The 19,394-nt window shown below is 43.7% G+C and overlaps 1 protein-coding gene across 2 annotated transcripts in view; it reads right to left on the bottom strand.

Moving 5' to 3' along the window:
* The window catches only part of EDAR (ectodysplasin A receptor), a 74,210-nt gene extending 60,501 nt beyond the window's left edge, over positions 1-13,709 (bottom strand). The window contains exon 1 of one of the 2 annotated variants that reach the window (XM_075739099.1): positions 13,464-13,709. The gene's annotated coding sequence lies outside the window, so the exon portion shown is untranslated. The remainder of the gene's footprint in view (positions 1-13,463) is intronic. The other variant, XM_075739108.1, reaches the window with a different exon arrangement.
* Between the last annotated feature and the right edge of the window lie 5,685 nt (positions 13,710-19,394).

A 19,394-nucleotide genomic window follows, 5' to 3' on the forward strand; every position in this document is an offset into this window, starting at 1 on the left:
TGTATACAGAGCTACAAAATGGTTCTATCTAATTTATGTGCCTAATAAAACAAACTTCTCCAAAAAGGAATAACTTTAGTCTTTAAAACATAAAGACCAGATTGTGCTGCCACTGCTCACAGAGCAGCATCAGCAGCTGAAATCAGTGGGCCCACTAAGAAAAAAGTGTATTTGTAGGGCTACAGAGGTGATAAGGGGACTTGAACATCTCTTGTATGAGGAAAGGCTGAGAGAGCTGGGTCTGTTTAGCCTGGAGAAGAGAAGACTGAGAGAGGATCTGATCAATGCTTATAAATATCTAAAGGGCAGGTGTCAAGAGGATGGGTCCAGACTCTTCTCAATGGTGCTCAGTGAGAGGACAAGGGGCAATGGGCACAAACTGGAACACAGGAAATTCCATCTCAACATGAGGAACAACTTCTCCACTCTGAGGATGACAGAGCACTGGAACAGGCTGCCCAGAGAGGTTGTGGAGTCTCCTTCCCTGGAGATATTCAAAATGCACCAGGACACAATCCTGTGCAACCTGCTCTGGGTGACCCTGCTCTAGCAGGGGGCTGGACTCAGTGATCTCCCAAGGTCCCTTCCAACCCCTACCCTTCTGTGAATCTGTATTAGCACAGTTAACAAAGTCTCCTAAATAAAAAACAAATAGTCTACAATAAAAGTGGGGGGTTTTAAGTCTACCTTCAGTGTTCAGAAAATAATATAGTTCCTGTAGACCATTTTTACTTCAAAGCCAGTCAAAAGCCTGGAAATGAAAGCCTAAGATGACCATTTTCATACCACCTCTTACCCCTTCACTGAAATTTGCCCCTGCAACATCTTTCTCCTAAATCTCAGCTGTGCTCTATATTTGTGCTCTGAATAGCTGTTCTTGAACAAATTAAAAAGCATTGCTACTCTTCTTAGTAAGCACTAAAGGCTTGCATACAGGGTATGGTTAGCACATTTCATAGGAGTATATGGTTTCCACAGATCAATTTATTAGTGGAGCACTATGACACACTGAGTAAAATGGGACAACATCAAATAGTCCCTCTGTTTAACTTGGAACAGGGAGCTGAACTTTGAACTCCTGTCTATCAAGAGAGTGCCAAACCACGGGGTTATTGAATATTTGCAGGAGGGCGCTTTTTTTTTTTTTTTTTTTTAAACTATTTTAGCCCAATTTTAGCTGGATTCCAAAGCAAATGGTGCTTGTGTGGCCATGGTGTAATTTCCCACCCACTCTCCCTGGCTTACCTGTGCACCCCCCTAGCCCCTCTCCCAGCAGTCCTGCCCACTTGGATGGAGCAGGGAGGAACCCAGTCCTCGGAGGTTTCATGATGCAGGTGGCCATACCAGGGTGCCTGGTGCACTCCAGCACGGGAGGAGGCTGCCTGGTGTGCCACCAACAAATGCACATGGCAACAAGGTCTTTGCAAATGTCCCACTAGGGAGAGCTTCAGTTGGAGCTGGCCATCAGCCATAAGACACCGATCCATCAAGAATCCACCTTCATCTGTGCTGGTGCTCCTGGAGCTACTTGTCTCTTAGCAGTCCCTGATTTAAACTAGCCCAGGCTAATCTCTAGAACATTTTTCCTAAGAAAGCTCCCTTTTCAGCAGGGATCAGGCCAGATTCACAACAGGAGCAGTACCACGATGGACTCAGTGCTCCGTGGAAGCCACAGGAGGTGGCAGCATCCTTGCTACAGCCAGAGCCCAGGGAACAGAGAGCAGAGATCCTCAAAAGCCAGCAGATACACCTCGGCCACAAGCCCTGGCAAGGCTTAGGGACCTGGCAAGGCTTTGCTGTCCAGTCCTCCAGGCTTCCCCCCCAAAACCCAGCCTACGGAATGCCTCCTACGGGCTGCTTGTCTTTCACAAAACACTCGTGCTGCTCCACTTGCTCTTTGCCCTTAATAACGCCATCATCCATGGGGCAGCGCAAGACCAAACGCCTCTGCCTGCCTGCAGAAAGCATCCTCCTTTGTTTGAACATCCATTTGCAAATCTTTCCCTGTGGTGTCTGGGGGCAGGCTGGGCGGGCTGCACAGAGAGGGGACAGCCCCGACCCCCGGCTGGGCAGCATGGCTGCAGGGGTTCACTCACAGGGCTGTCCGGCTCCCTCCTGTTGATGCTTTCTGCTTTGCATGAGACAGGTTTTTTTCTCTTTTTCACTCAAACACATGACTCCCAAACCTAGTGACTGGGGCACCACCTGAGACAGGGCTTGGAAACTGGACTCCAGTTCTTACTCTGACAAAAATTTAAATATCTTATATTGAGTATTCCCCAGTGCCCACATCTCCATACACCCTCGCAAGTACCCTAGCAACCACGCAGCAGCATTATTTTTCTTTTGCTCTCCAAATAGTCACTTATGCCTAGGAAATTGTAACCGTTAAAAAAAAAAAAAAAAAAAAAAAAAGGGATGGACAGACAGACACCTCTTCCAGAGTGCACAGGAGCTGGGGCCACCGTTGTGAGAGAAACAGCCGATGTCTCTCCAGGCGGAGGAGTATATCAAGTCCAGATGTCCCACCTGAGTTCCCTGAGCATGGGCTAAACGTAACAGTGTGACCATTCTCATTGGCAGGACTCACGCGTGGCGTGTGGGTTTGTTCCCAGCACAGGCCAGGCCAGGTAAAGCATGTCCAGAAGCGCGTGTTCAGGCATGCAAGGAACTCTGGATGCAAACGTGGGTGTTAAGGAATGTAGGTACCTCTGGGGTGAAGGGGTAGGTGAGCAAGGTTTCTTAGGATCTAAATTTTAGACTTAGAGTGCGAAGTGAAAGGTCTGCCACACATTCAAGTTTCTCCGTGGGATTAAGTCCATGAAGATGATCTAACAGAAAGTATGTGCTTCTCACCTCAGAGTGCTCCCGAATCAAAGATTCAGAGAGTGCCTGCTATTCTACGCACTTCTCACACACCCATCACTAATTGCTCTTCTGTGATCAAGGAAAAGTGTTTCATCTGTATATGCGAAAAAGGGTGAAAACTCCATATGAAAAATATTGCAAAGTTAAACACAACTGTGAACTTTCATCTGTTCTGAAAAAAATGGATATGGTTATGAAGCTAAGCAAAGGTCTGCGTGCAACGCCTGTTAAATTAATCCAGCTAGTATCGGTAATGATAGGGAAAATACCACAGATGATAGCAGCTTTACTTCTGTATGGGGGAACTTGAGCTGTTAGCACTGCCTTTGCACTTGGCTATGCCAGAGGAAAAGCAGATGCCTTTCTCCTTCACTCATTTTGATTAAACGAATACAGTTTTGGCAGCTCATGCAGCAATTGTACTATTTCTTTAAATTTCTGTCCAGTTCATGCACAGGCACAGGCACCAGCAAATAAAAGCACAACATCCACAGTTTGTTAAAAGAAACAGCAAAAACACCCACAACATCAGGACTGAGGGAGCATCTCAAGTCTTTTCTACTCAAGTCTTCCCAGCAAACTTGTTTTAAAAGGGACGAACAGCAAGTTCTGAAGGAACAAAACAAATCCAGACACCATGCTTCCCTCTCATTTTCTTTGCTTCTGTGTTTTAGAATTCCAGAAGAAAAAGCCATGCATGCATACAAAAAATTACTTAGTTTAGGTGGTAAACACATATACAATGCCACTGCTTTTTTTGTATTTCTGTCACATATTTTTTAAGAAATAACTTTGCCACACTTCTTATGTGCATCTTTGAAATTCTTCAGGGATGCTTGTATAATTAGGAAGAACTTACTGAATTAATTAGCCAGAGTACTTTGGAAAGGCATTAAAATAATGTGAGAGGCACACCCAAGGCTGTGCTGTGGGTGAGCAACGCGCGGAGTTGAGCTCAGCCACGACGTTTTGCTGAAAGCGAGTGCTCCCTTCCAAAGCAGCCTGTGGCTCTACCAGTTGTAAGCCCATCACTTCGCAGTCGCAGACTCGTACAGTGATGCCGTACAAAGCCCTTTGAGCCGCTACAAACCACAACAAGTTCAAAACCTGACTCATGTCTAGAACTTCGACTCGCTCGCTGTTACCGGCTTAGTCATTGCCAGCAGCCCTACATGCATCTGCTAATCCTGCGGTATCCTCAGCACCATTCCCTCCTGTGGGAAAGCCCTGGTTAGTCAGCCTCGCAGAAAGGTAGGGTATTGTGATATTTCTCTTACCATTGTGCTGCTTTGTTCTTCTCGCATTCCCATCTTAATGACGGCGGGAGCTGCTGGCCTTCCACACTTTCTTTGTGCCTATGTAAATTCAGTGTTTGATGCTGAAGAGGCGGAGACGAATTCTAAGTCAAGGGGCAGGTGTGAGTGAAAGGAGTAACCCAACAGCCAAACTATTTGAAAAAGAAACCTTTAATGTCTCATCAGCTCAGCACTTGGAAAAAAAAAAAACCTTCGTAACTTGCCTTGAAAACTGGAAAAACAGGGTGTCTAGCTATAATTTAAGACATTAATAACAAGAAGATATTGCAGTTCCCTGACATATTTTGACTTTTGCACAGTGAAATGCTATCTTAAAAGTAGGCCTGATTATTAATACGTAAAATACTGCCAGTGACAAAGAAATTACAGAAAAGTTGATTTGTTTCTCATTCACTAATCAAAATTTCAACACATTTGGAGAAAAGAGCCCAGGCTAATTTTTAGAGCGCACTTGAAAAAACTCTTCTTTCACTTTGTCGGACAGACATACTGATGAGTATTTTGGCATGATCAGAAATTTGAGCATACTTACATTACTGTAGCAACTTTACAGGACTGACCATGGGCTTCAGAGGTATTCAGTGGCTGCCATGAGCATCCCTAAAACTGCAGCCTTGGGATGGGACACCCTGATTAACAAACTAAGTTTCAGCAAAAAGCATTTTTCACCTGCAACTGCTGAGTATGCAGTCCTTCAGTATGGATCTCTCCTCTCCAGCATATAAAACACAATGAAGCAAGAACAAGTACACTTTGCCATAAGGGAACACAGGGCAATGATGTGAGCCACCTGAATTCCCACAATTTATTTTTATTTCCCTGGTCCAGAAAAGATTTTCAAACATGGAGTTACAGTTTAAGAACATGGGTAGCCTACTCATTTTCTGTGAGACAACTTGCTTATTTGAAGTTTTGTGTGTGCTTATAACCTCTGCCATGTAAGTCACGATATACAGAAACCAGTCATCTACAGCCTCCTCTGCATGAGCACCTTTAGATCCATCATGGAAATCTCAACAAGAAACTAAAACTCACATTTCCTATTGGACTTCTTCCTTCTGCTGAAATAATCAACTTTCTACATGGTTGCCTCATCTAGAAAATTTTTATGATGCTAGTAGATAGACGGGCAAATGCAAGCATCCTGCTCCTTGCGCCTTCAAAGCTACCATGTAAAGATAACAGTGTTTTCTTTTTAATCTTTTTTTCATTACTGAATATTATGCTTACAACAATCCTGCTTTGCTACAGATGGTTTCCTGTTGTTTCTGCCAAATGTGAAATAGCTATAAAACTTGAAAAGGTTTTGATGCTGTCACTGCATGAAAAATTGCATCTACGAGGGAAAATTAAATATGAGCCTTAGCCTTTAATTGCTTTAATCTTACTTAGTAAGTGAACTTTTTTACCCCCACCCCCAACTCAAAGCTCCCGATAACATGACCTGAAGGGAAAAATATAGCTATGCATTTTAGTCAGGTATAAAGCCTTCATTAACAGAAACAAAAAAAAGAGGAAGGGGAAGTAGATAATTCTCATGTCCAGACCAACCAAACAGCCACCAACTCCAGCTAACAAGAGCAGTGCCTTTGGCTCAGCTTCATAAAATATGTAAAGTCATTTCTGTTAGAAGACAGTGAAGTTCCTGTTTTCAGTGCTATTATAAGAAAATATGTCATCTTAGCAGATAAATTACTAGAAAATGGCTTGCGTACTCCCCAGGGGACAGACACTTTGCTCCTTGCGTGGGCAAACCTCAGTGAACTCTGTGACAGCTTCACTTGAACACAGAAGGAGACTTAAGAGGTACTTCAAAGAAAAATTGAATTTTATACATTTCTCATATCATGCAGCAAACTGTTGATGCTCTCTATAGGCATAGATTCAGTGTTGCATGGGAGAAAGGCTAGAGAAAAAGTATTTTACCAGGAAAGGCATGGGACGAGCACATGACTTACAAGTGGAGCATCAACAAATGAGTGAGCTGCACAGAGTCTCTCAAATTTCTGCCAGTATTTGACTGGCATCACATCAACATACTCATTTTCTAGAAAAAACAGCGAGCTTTTAACCACATCCTTCTACCAACAAGGTAAGGCTGTGCTCACCGCCATGGATCTGCCCATACAAGCACTGAGGGTAGAGGCAAAGAGAGTAAATATCAGAAATCGCTCTGTCATTTTGAGTGCATTTGTCTGCCTGTTGCCTTACATAGAAGGCCCGATAACTTAGGGCTCTGCAGCACAAGAAGCAAGTGCTCTGTATTACACTGGAGATTTGGCGAGCACCCATTTCTGCAGGAAGAAAGCATGCAATTGTAGTCTTACTTGACCAAGACATCAGACCTCAGCTTTCCAGCTGCTCAGACCTCTATTGTTCCTTCCCGGGGATGGATCCAATACTCATTTGCTACAAGAATTGATTTACTCTTGGTGGAAAGAGAAGCTGGTGGGATTTAAGTTTCTTTTAACCTGTGCTGTCTTTCTCTACTCTGAAGGCTGGAATTTAAAAGCTGAGGCAGAGGTGACATTTTGGGCAGGACTGAGTGGAAAATGTGTACACTCATCAAACTGCAACCAAATGTCTCATCTACACGTGACCGTGCCTCACCCATGTGCTGCACCCCTGAGGGCACCACTCACTGCCTCCTCAAAGTGCTCCTGGTGTTTCCCCATGCAGAGATACTTGCACCAGAGATAACTGTTTGTCTAGTCTGACTTCCAGCTAAGCTAAATTAAAAACAACCTTACACAAGCTCTGGGAGACCTGCATCACACAGCTATGGACAAACCCCTGTAGTTCAGCCTGAGTGTGGCTGCAGGTTCATTGTAAAGATCCCCAGGTTGTGGGAGGCAGGGGCTGCTTGGGACCCGTGTGGCTGATGTGCTGGACCTGCTGCCCTCTCTGAGTGACCCTGTGTGGTGCCCGACTTTGACATCTATGAAAACCAGTGGCTCCTCGCTTGGGCTAGGAAAGCATTCACAGACAAGCACCTTTCATTTCTCTTTTGTAGTGTAGCCTGGGTATATCTGGACTTTGGATGAAAATCAGAAATGGGCATGCAGGTGCCATTTGAATAGCTGCTGGCATTACTGGAGAGTCTCCTGTTGACTTCACTGGGAAGTGGATCGAGCCCCTGTATGTTTGTTTGTTTATTTATTTATTTATTTATTTACTTATCTTTTTATTACCAATTCTGTCATTTGGTCACCAGCTGAATTATTTGCACCTTTCACATCCAATTAAATACCACAAACTGCTAGTGCTGGTTTTTTCTCACAACCGGTTAGAAACCATGATAGAAAACATAACCCTGCCACATCAGAGACGTTCTTCATATACCGTACTGTATTTGCATCTAGGTTTCCTTGTTGCTAGCCAATGCCATCTGTTATCTGTTTTGGTCTGCTTATGAGAACTGGTAATTTTTGAAAATTGAGAGCAAGGAAAGAACAATGGGTTTGTCCTTTGTATTTTACATCCCAAAGAAGCCAACGGGATCTATACATGCACACAAAAATATACCCCTCGAATTGGCAATGTATGGAAAATTTAAAGAGACAAGGCTCATCATAGGGAAGTATTTGAACGTAATGAAATAAATCTGCGCCCCACAATGCTTGGATACTTGGTTCTGCTTTTGTCTCACTTGGAGGGTACCGACACTCAGACTTGGTGATGGATTAAACGGTGACAGCTGAGATAGTTACTGCCCTCAGCTGCGCGCTCTGCCCCTCTCTTGGAAATTACTGCCCTCCTGCAGCCAGCACAACTGAACGCTTCGTGAATCCAGTTTCAGACGGCCAGACTTGACGCCAGCCGCGCGCGGCTCACGCGGATCTGCCAGCCCGTAAACTCCCGCAGCTTGGAGGCGAGTCCGCGAGCCACTGAGCCATGCCTGCTCTGCAGGTGGGAAAGTCTCAGAAAGAAAATGGGGTGGCCAGCTGAAGGTCGTGCTGCTTCGCTTTACCCCTGTCACGGGCCACTGGACGGGTGGCAGCCCACGGATTACTCTCTCCTATTTTTGGAAATACACATGTGCCTAACTCAGGGGACACATTGTCACTAGCTGCCCACCAAGAAAAGAAATGGCAGAATCTCAAGTGACAAAAAGAGAACACATCCCCAGCCTTTTCTTGGGTGGTGGTTTTTGGGGTTGTTTTGTTGTTGTTGTTGATTGGATTTTTTCTTTTGCAAATGCCCTTCAGGGACAGTATTAAACTGTGCTCAGCACTGCCTGAAACTCCATTCCTTTGAGGTCTATTGCAAATTTTGTTGTTGACTCTGACAGGAAGAGAAACTTTACTTTAGGATGGTAATTTCAAACTCCTTTTTGTTACATGTGGTAAATTTAAGCCCCAGGTTTGAGGATGCTACCGGTTTCATAGTTCTTAACTATAGCAGGCTATAAACCAGCACCAGGTAGTTTAACAGATTCTGCCATTTTTAGCCTTTTATCTCATCTGTTCCTCTGTTCCTCATATTTTGGCAGTCCCAGTTTTTCTTTTCCAAGGTGTGTGATCTGGATGCACAGGGCCTTTTAGTCTCCTTCTTTTCAGTGACAGAAGCCAATTTCTGTAAAACCTCAATTTATCAGCTACTAGTATACAGATCTCTTTCCCTCCCCGGTCCTTCTCCCAAGCAGTGGAGTGCGTACACAACTGTGAGAGAAAAATGGAGCACGTCACAGGAATGCATCCTTCTATCCTGGATAATTATAAATATATAATCCTGAACTATTAAAATGGTTCTTGCATAATATAAAAAGAAAAATCCTGGCACTCAATCTGCAAATAATTGTATGCTGCTTAACTGGCACTTTTTCTTTGTGATATATCTAAAGGAAGAGATGGATGCACTGTCAGAATTACAAGCTCTCTCAGTACTTGGCCATATGTTTCTGCTTTGGTCCGCAGCCTGTTACATTGATGAACAGAGGACAAAGGCTGGTGTAACAGAGCTTCATGTACAACACAGCCTCCAGGGAGGTGGGGAAAAAAGTGAATCTTTCCAGGGTTTCTTCTTACCAAAGACCTGGCTTGGACTTGGATTCAGCCAAGTTTTGCAGCACCGTGCCCTGGCCTTAAAGCCTAGTGATCCAGAGGCTCATTAACATGATCTGCAGGAGTTGTACATCCATCAGCATTTGCACAGCAGAAACAAACACAGTGAGAAAATGGAGGTCATATACCTTTCTATGCCAGGCTCCAGTAGGGAGGCAAACATCTCATTGAAGATTGGTTGGGAAGGGTTGGATGATGGAGGTTTGCAACTAGGTTGATCATGGCCTTTAAGATCAAAAGGGTTTCAGGTCTATCAGTACTTCAGGATGCCACAAGGATAGTCTAGCTAAGCGTAGTCTAGCTAAGCATTATAAACTCTTTTGGTTTTCCTCCCCACCTCCCCAGTGGTCATTGACTGTACCCAAGTAACATTCCCAAAACCCTGTTTACCCTGTACATGTTTATTATCAGAGCGGGACCCTAGTTAGTTCATCAAGACCCTCCTAGCCTCATATGCACAGCAAGTCAGGCAAGGGTTAGCTGAGATATCACCAACTGCTGGAGAGGTTTCTTGTGGGGCAGGGAATGAGGCAACATTGACCTCCTGAAAAAGCCTTTCTGCTATACAACTGACACAGCTCTGGTGGTCCCTTCTGCCACATAAAATCTTACCAGCCCTCCCCTCCCAAAAAGGAAATGAGCAGAAATCAAGGCACCGAATCCAAAAAAAGCTCAGCTCTGCAGAACTGAGTCTGAAAAAGAATAAATGCCAGAAACTCTATGAAATCCACCAGGGACTTTGCTAGTGATTTTGCACTGCAGATGGTCAGATGTTACGGCAATGCGGTAATGTAAAACCTGTTGCTAGATTCGTGGCGGGTGATTCAGCTCAAGCATTGTGGATTAGCTTCACAGAATGCCACTTCTGACAGTTCAAAATCAGCACTCGTTAGTGTCAGACCAGGAGGATGCGGCCCTGACTCCATCTCCACAGAGATTTGAAAATCCACTGGCAAAGCTTTAACTTCTTCAAAAGACAATAGCAGATAATGCTTTAAAAGAGTCTTTGTTTATCTTTTATTCTTTTGTTTCTAATGGACTCCTTCCGAATTTGAAAATAACCTCCTCTCTACTTTTGTTCTGATTTCCCTGATGGGAAGAAACTGAAAGATCTGAGCTACGTCAAGTCAGAAGAAATGTGTGCAAAGCTAACATGGTTCAGAAAGCTGTGTTTGATGACTAAATGTTGCCATAGAGCCAGCAGGAGCTGGGCACACCACTCTTGTGGGAGCTCTGCATGGACCCACGATCTCACTTCATTTTTTATAGAATTGGATGAGTGATAAATCAAACAAAAGAACAAGAAGTTTCTTGGCCTCCAAATAATATTTGGATGTCCTGGTCTTCTGCTGTATGAAGCCAGCAGTTCTTAGTTTTCCGGGAAAAGTATGGCCAAGCACTTTGTCCACATGGTGACCATCCACACAGGTTCAATAATACATGCCAAGGTGGACAGTCATAAAAGCCATGATTCCATCCTTGTCCAGTAATATCTAATCCTTTACAGGGACTTACCTTCTTGGAATATACATGGCAAGAAAGTATCTCTGTTTTGCAAACAACTCCCTGCCCTAACAACACACTGACCAGAATATGTCTACATATTAGGAAAGAAGGGTTTTCCCCAACAAGAGCTGCTGGGCAAGGAGCTGTTGGGTAATGAGGGGCACCTGTTATCTTCTGGATGCATCATAAATAATATAGTGACTCTTGAGGGTCAGGAGGGATCCAGAAGGCAGCAAAGGCCTGGTTTGGAGAACAACCAGAGGGAGAAATGGGATACCTTTAACAGAAGTGAATGGAAAGGCTGATCTACCCTCAGCTTCTCACAAATGACTCAGGCAGGGCAGGTCATGCTGGAATCTCTGGGTTATGCTGCTATAGACAGTAGCTCGTGTTGCGATTTACCTAGACTTTAGCTGAGAAGAGAACCAGCACAGATACGATCTGAAAACCAGTTCCATCCTAGCATGGTTAAAGGAAACAACTCTGTTGAGGATATTAGAGGGGAATTCCTTCACTGATGACAACATGAGAAAAACATTATCTTAATATTAATCTTATCTTCAAAAGCTTATGCTGCTATTTTTTGAAAACTGAGGCTTGGACCATTTATCCAGCATGGCTATATGCATTCAATTAGAAACTGTTGACTCTATCAAAATATTCCAGTTCTCCAGGAAATGTCACCCTTACATGTAAATGTTTCACATGAAGCCATTTTCAGAGGATTTCTAAACACCTCTACGGTACAATTGCATTCAGCTCAACATTTTCAGTGAGATTATTTCCATGGCATACAATTCAGTACAATCCCTTGAAAATGACCATCTCACAACCTGATGTGAAAAATTAAAACATCACATGTTTCCCATCTAGCTGTAACAGAGAAAAAAAATGCCTATTTATGGCAGCAGTTTTCTGTAAAACTATTTCTCTCCCCCCCCCCCCCCCCCCCAAAAAAAAAAAAAAGCCTGCTGGCTTTTTCTGGGCACATTCTCTTTGTTGTGGTCACACTACATTATTGCAAACAGAAACACAACTGTGCTGTACCCTACTGACCAAAAGAGCCAAGCCAAGATTCAGTAACAGTTTCACCCTTGTCAGACATCTCCAGTGAAATTGGGCTCACAGGAACTTACCTGAAGGTGAAATTGTTCCCACCGAGTAGTGTGGAGTCAAACTGGCTGCTGATGAATGTAATATATTTCCTTCATTTGATTGTTCTTGTTTCATTTAATTTCAAAATTAGTTTCTTATCAGTGTTGCTCTTTGATAGAGGATGCCTAAACTCTCTTTCCTTTCCACTTTCTACATCTTAGACATTTCTGACTGAGTAGAACAAAGAACGGAGTAATCCTGATCAGAGTCATGGGGTTTGACTCCACATAATCACATTAATTTCCTCTTAAAATTTGCCATCTCCCATGATTTTTCTTATAGAGTTGCCAGAGATTTCCACCATTTGTCCAAAACGTTTCAGGACCTATCATTCAAAAGTACAACGTCATCTCCCGCCTCTGCTGTAGAGGAGCAGCAGCAGTAGCCATAGGCCTTGTCTATTCTGATGAACAGCAGCCGTAGGTGTGAAAGCTTTCCTTGCAGCTTGAGGCGTATAAACAGGTTTTGGGTGGTACCCCAAGGAGGCAGTGATCACTAAGCTCCTGCTGCAGTAGATGACGATTTCATCTGTCATCCTATGGGGGACAGATCTGAATTGCTATCCAGCACCCCTTCATGTAATATCTAAAGCTCCACTGGTTGCAAAAAATGAAAACACCTTTTCTCTTAGGCATCCAAGTGTCTAGCTGCACTTTTTCTAATCCATGGTATCACTGCTGTAGACATGGCAGCAGCAGCTAAAAACACCCATCTCAGTACCAATGACAGTCTTTCATAGCCGTGCAAGGTTCACGCAGGCCACTTTACTGTTGGAGTAGGTTTTGCAGCCCTTGCTGAGCTCTCTGCTCCCCCAGAGGTAGCTGAGCTGGGCATTTCAAAGCTACTCCAGCACCACGTACGACTACAGCGTACCATGCTTGGAGCAGGTATGCCACGCCACCGCTGCCCAGGCACTCCTTGGTGCGGGCGGCAGCCTGCTTTCCTCTGGACCTCAGTCCCATAGCACGCTTTTACAGCGAGATTGTGGAGGCAGGGAAAATAAAAATCGGCATGCTACAAACATGTATTCACATGTATATGCAGTCAGCCACCACACTACTGATTCTGCAGTATCTTACAGCGTTGGTCATGATTTCAAAAGTATAGTAACAGTCTAAAATGCACAGGCAAATTAGTTTGCAGTGTTAACACAACCCCCAAAGCAGCAGTTCCACTATCCTCTGGAGAAATATGTACTTCCACTCAAATAATAAACCTTGCTGGATCCTCCAGAGTTTGTGAACTGGTCAGAAGACCAGTACTTTTAATAATAAAAAGTCTAATATACATTAAATGTGAGGAAACTTTAGCTTTTAATCAAAGATGCTACCAGGAACTGTAGCTACTTTCTAGCATTCAGAGAAAAAAGCAGTTCTTTAGTCCAATGCCAGGAGCAGCGAAACTCACTGAATGGTAGATCTTGTTCAAACAAAACCTAAAATCAACATGATTTCCATCCACAGCCCTCAGCAACATCCCCATGAGAGAGCGACTCCCGTACCAGACCCACATTGGCTTTGGGGAGAGGCAGCAGACGCGCTTGAAAAAAGCCTACCTTGCGCAGATGGGCTCACCACCACCAAAGCCTGGAGAAGAGGTCCTCCGGCGGGCACAGGGCTCTGAGTAACCACTTGGTCGGGCTCTCACAGGTGCCGAGGCTCGGGCACAGCCAGCGCACGTCTCCTCTTCTCGCAGAGCTTGTCATGAATGTCCCCAGCTGGGTCCCAGGGAGCCCAAACGCACCAAAGCCCTCAGCTGCCGGCCCCACACTCCCTTTGCAGGCTCACAGGGGCTTCTCAACAACTTCTCCTTCCCCGCTCGCTCGCTCGCTCGCTGCTGGCGAAGTTTCGTGGGCGCCGGAGCGGGCTCCTTTCGCTGTGGAAACTCGCCTACCCCACCTAGAGGTGCACAGCAGGATGAGGAGGAGCCCCGCATCCCTTTCCCACTCCTGCTGAATTCGGATTTTGCTGGTGAACAGGAGGAAAAGGAGGTTTTATCAGGTTTGGCTGGGAGAAGGGGAGACGGACCCTGCGGTGCGGAGCAGGGGAATGTTTCTGGGAAGCTCCAGGGAGTAGACAGGACAAGGGGGAAGTTTGCTGATCACACTGGTCTTTTCACCAATACCTAGATTTTGACAGGATTTGGGGCAACTCTCCCTACATTTCCCTCTGAAGCCTGCCTCACTTCCTACCCCTGAGCAACAGGTTTGGGGACTCCCCGGACTTCCCACAGGACTCCACCGAGGTGGGATAGCATGGGAGACCCCAAGAATTACCAGGTCCTCGGGAGCTGTGGGCAGCCCAGGGAACATCCAGCTCGCTGTTGCTTTCAGCAAATTCTGAAGGAATAACTTTGATGTTTTTCAAATTAAAAATGTCATAGCTACCTTTCTGAACTACTGATCCTTTTCTTCCAAAGCAACACAGAAATATTCTTATAATGTTGACACTTCCTAAAGGTTGCAAATTCTGGCTGTCAACTAGCTCCGCCTGAGGGAATGCCAGTATTTCTAGAAAGATGGTGTTCCCTAAAATCGGAAAATGTGAAATAACCTACTCAGATAGTGTTATTTAATGCTGAAGTGAAAATAAATAAAATGTCAAAGAGAAAAACCCACACCTGCAAATGGCTTGAGTGCAACAAACGCAGTTAACTCAGAGGTCATAAAGGACAAACATATCAACATCACAACTATTTTTGTGAGCATCCAACATGTAGTATGAAAAACTGGCAGTGCTTGGTAGATGAGTGGAAAATATTTCTCAAAGGAAACCTTTCAGCCTTGTCAGGGTACAAGATTCATAAAATCTGTATTCTGGTAGATGCTGTTCTTGAAACTCCACAGCTGACCTGGCTGTCACTATGCTGTTGGGCAAATGTGTGCACTGAAAACAGGGGTGCATAACACATACCAAACTCCATGTTGTGAATCAAAGTTAAATTATAATTGAGCATTTTTTTCATTTTGTTAAGAAGGATATTCAATTCAATGGTTCCAGTTGTCAAAAACTGACCCTGGGATACATGGCAAGTTGATTCCTTCATACCTGCAGAGAAGAAAAGGTTATGGCTGGTATCATGACAACACAGACAACATGGGTAAGCCTGACTGACCTTCCAAAGGGGCTGCTTCTCTTAGCAGCAGGTGAATTGTTCCTGAATTTAATTCCTTGCTGAAATGAGGTTATATAAGGGACAAGAATGAAGGTGGGAATAGCTGAGCAGGGCAGGTTTATTGGAAATGATGGAGTAAACTAGGAATGAGGTTACCTCCCTGCAGCCCACAGGGTGCATCCGTTTCTGAGAAGAGACAAAGGTGGCATGACCGTGAAAGACAGAAGAAAGTGTGGAGCAGAAGGTAGAAGGAGAACAATAGTTTTTAGCCCCATTTCCTGTGGAAACAAGGTTTATGTGATGTTTGCATTCCCTCCTAACAACTTTTGAGTCTACTGGCCAGCAAAGATAATGTCCTCAGAAGTCTCTAACAATAAGCAGCTGGGTAAAGACAGTCATGCCCAATTTGTTGCCCAGATTTGGGGAAAGCACAATTTGAACACACCTTACTAGAAAGCAACAAATCCACGCAGACAGAGACCTCACACATTCTCCAGCCACCCAAAAAGCATACATCTTCTTAGACCACACAAGTCAGTCAACCCACAGGACAGAAATCTGTAGGAAATCAGGATTTATTAGTTCCAGTACTTGTGGAGCAAAATGTTTCTCTGAGGATGGTTTATCATCATGGGTTTGAGAGACGCCAAAGGATTTTGGTTTGTATCTCTAATCTAGATTAGGCTATTTTCCATTCTTCCATTTTTCCCGGTCTCCTAAGCAGAAGGCAATCAAAAGCCACAACCAGAACATGCTCTCAGCTGTTTAGCAGCCCTGCCTAGGGTCACACAGGTCATGCCTAGGGTAAAATCGCAATGCAATATGGGTCCAATGCCCGAGGTTCTGCCTCTGAGCGGGGTCCTCGTGGTTTCACCTGGAAATCCACATCCTACCAGGGCCAACAGCCAGCCCAGAGGAGATGCTCAGCAGGGATGCTGAGTTGTGTGCCCTTTGCAGTGGCAAACAGCTGTGTGAAAAATAGGAGCTCATCTTTTGCTGACCCAGTCACAGTGGAAAAGTAAGTATGAAAGAAAAAGAAGAGCTACCTTTGTCAAAAGGCCTCCAAAGTGAGTGTTTTTTAAATTGTCACGTTGATGCCTGGCATCAGGTATCAGCTGAAAGGATTAACTTCCCCTTTCAGGCCCTATGACATCCACGTGTGTCCACCTTCCCTCTTTGACATGTCTGAAACTCCCACCCTGAGCACCTAGCTGGAGTGAGGAGACTTGCAAGCATCAGTGCCAAAATAAGTATATGCATCACAAGGAAGGAAAGGAAGGTTGAGTCATGATGACCTATAGACTCAACCATTTGGACTTGTGATGCTTCTTGCTGTTTACCTTTTCTATAAGATTGGAGGTATCTGGGGCACGTGGATATCTGTTGTCACATAAGCATCCTTCCACCCTACGTTCAGTCTCATCAGAGGCAGAGCAAGGGCAGAGTATGTCACTGTAATAATTCTTAGGTTCATCCAAAGGGCCTGTGTCTTCCCACAAGTCATGGGAGAGGTAGGGTGGCATGAACTGTGCCTGCGGTACATGTCTATATCAGACAGTGGATTTGCCTTGTGTGCATTCATGCTGCTGTCATCAACTAAGTAAGGCTGATGGGACTCTCAGGTTTGCATTTTGTGTCTCTCCCTTTTCTGCAGAGGCTGGAATTCCCCCAGCCCACCATGGTGCTGGGGCATCCAGAGATGGTGACACAAGGAGGAGGAGAGAGGATTATGAAGCACTTTTAGGTTCTTGAAGATCCTTTCTCCTTTTGTGGTAGAAAATCATCTGCTTTATACCTAAAGCCAGGCCATCTAAAAGCCTCTTTTGTCTCCCAGAAATTGTGATGTTCACCTCATAGCAAAACTAATGGCTCAGAGAGAAAAATACTGTAAGTACTGTAAGGATAGTATCATAATTGAACAGAACATCATAGGAATGAAAAGGCAGCACTTCAGGGAGTGTGCTTGATAAAGAGCCCCCTTCCAAGAGCTTACAGTTATTTCCCAAAACAGAGAATTGTTAGCACACACCTGCTTCCATCTTCCATTAGTATCCCACCTGCTTCAAAGGCTAGACTCACTGATATTAAACTGATAACTACACGTGAGTGTGCTCATCCAGCGTTCTTCATCCTCTTCCTTTCCTTCATAATCCACTCAGTCAGGTGCAACACCTACCACCACCCTCAGCTCTTCTCCCCAACACTTTCAGCTTCAGTGTAGGTTGCAAATAGGTTCTGTCCTTCACCAGTTCTCTCTTCTGTCCATGAACCACAGTGCTCCTTTGCAGCTGCTGCATTTTTTAGGTCTGAGAAAATATGCATGGATGCTGATTTGTGTAGAGAATAGTCTGAAAAAGGTTTCCTCCAGCCAGAAAGGTCTGGGTTGTTCCAAACAGTATCTCTCAGGGATTCTTCAAATTTTCCTGACTCACTTCTCCAGTTGACTCATTACAAGCCCCTGGCCTCACAGGTATCTGGAAACTGGAGCTGATTAACAATAGTCACAAAATCCTATGTAGCATATGGACACCTTCTTCCAAATCATTAGGCAGACTATTGCAGGCTAGCTCATTAAATATTTTTCTAATTTTCAGAATTATGTCTTTCTACAAGGAAGGCAGCAAGCATCTGAAAATTACAAAGCAATTAGCTTAGCTTGAACACCAACAGTAACCATGCTCTTGTGTTTGTAATAAATATTTGAAATAATTAACAGCATATTTCTGTGCCTTCTAGAATGTATGTAATTAACAAATGTATTAATCATGACTCCTTTCCTAGAAGGAAGACCTCATGTCAACTGCTGTAGAAGTAGTTAAACCAAAGCCAAACCACCCTTTCCCTTGTTGCTGAGAGAGACCATTTTATATGCTACACGAGACTTTTTTCACAGTCTTTCAAAAACTCAGGTGGGCTTTGGAGAACATAGAAGGATGAATCCAAGAACAATCCTTTCTCAGATGTCCAAAAAGCCAAGAGAAGAGAAGAAGCTAGGAAAGAGGAATGGCTAGGAACAAATGGAGTACAGGACAGTTGAGATGATACACTGTTGTAGGAGCTTGCATTAATTACAAGTACTCTTGAGGGGCCTCTTCCTCATTACAAATGCCTATTGGATTTTTGCTGTTTAAATAAAAAGATTGGATACTAGGACAGTGAGTAGTTTCAGCTCTTTTGAGCTAAACTTTGGATATAAAATTTTAAACAAGAGATCAGTGGATATTTACTGTGTTGCACTATATTTCAATCTGGATTTGTAGCTTCGTTCTCCACAGTAACTTTGTTCACATGTATTGCGTTGCATCATAATTTTGCACTTTTGCATACATGTTGTCCCTTTCTATGCATTACCATTTCTGTACTTACCATTGTAAAATTATTTCCTTTACCAAAGTCTTTCCATATAGTTTCATTTACTTTTGTTCCTTGATGCATATTCTCTAGACAAGACATTTGTCAGACAGTTGGTTTCTTTTTCTTACCATACTCATATTTCTAAAACTTTGTCAAATTTTGTGAGGTTTTATTATTTGGGGAAGAGAACTATTATTTGGGAAGAAGAGAACTATGGGTATTAAAAAACATTAATCTGTGATGCTTCTGGATTTGTTATTTGTTGTTCCAAACTTTTGCAGTACTATGAGAGATTTCTTCCATCTTCATCTTTGATGTTCTTGCCTATCTTATTTAATTTCAGTATTTCTCTGCTGAAATCACCCAGCACAGAAGATGCCAATGTCAGACAGTTTATCACCCTAACCTTTAGGGGAGTCCTTAGAATGTGTATATGTTCAATATAAGTTATGCATACTTGTACACATGCTGATGTTCTGTCCAAAATCAAGAAGAAAATGTGAGCTGACCTTGTATTTTCTCTACCTTTTCAAAACAGTCCAACTTCATCAGTGCGTCTATCTTTGGTATCAAATTGTCAGAGACAATAAGAGTTCTGAAAAGTCAGACTACAAGTTCCTAAGTTAAGGAAGAAAGACAGCAATTTTGCCTATGCTAATATTTAGCAAAGTCTTTCATTAGTAAACCTTAGCATAACCCAGATTTTGGCTTAAGGAGAAAGGAAAATTTGTAGTTTGCTTTTTGCTACTATCCACACTGATCTGAGAGAGGTATGAGTCTCAATATTGCTATTTGCATTTTCACAATGAAAAGTGAGTTATTCAATTCTCCAAACATTCTTCCTGCAGTGCATGTGCTCCAACACTGTGGAAACTGGACAAACTTTTCTCCCTGTAATTATTTCTTGTAAGTGTTATTAGCACTGTAGTGCCAATCTGAAAGGAAGAGAAATCTTCTTCCTATGCTTTTAATGGCCCATCTCTGTGGCACAGGAAGAATACAAAAGCTAGGAAGAAAC

This window comes from Balearica regulorum, chromosome 1, assembly GCF_011004875.1.
Source record: "Balearica regulorum gibbericeps isolate bBalReg1 chromosome 1, bBalReg1.pri, whole genome shotgun sequence".
NCBI lineage: Eukaryota > Metazoa > Chordata > Aves > Gruiformes > Gruidae > Balearica > Balearica regulorum.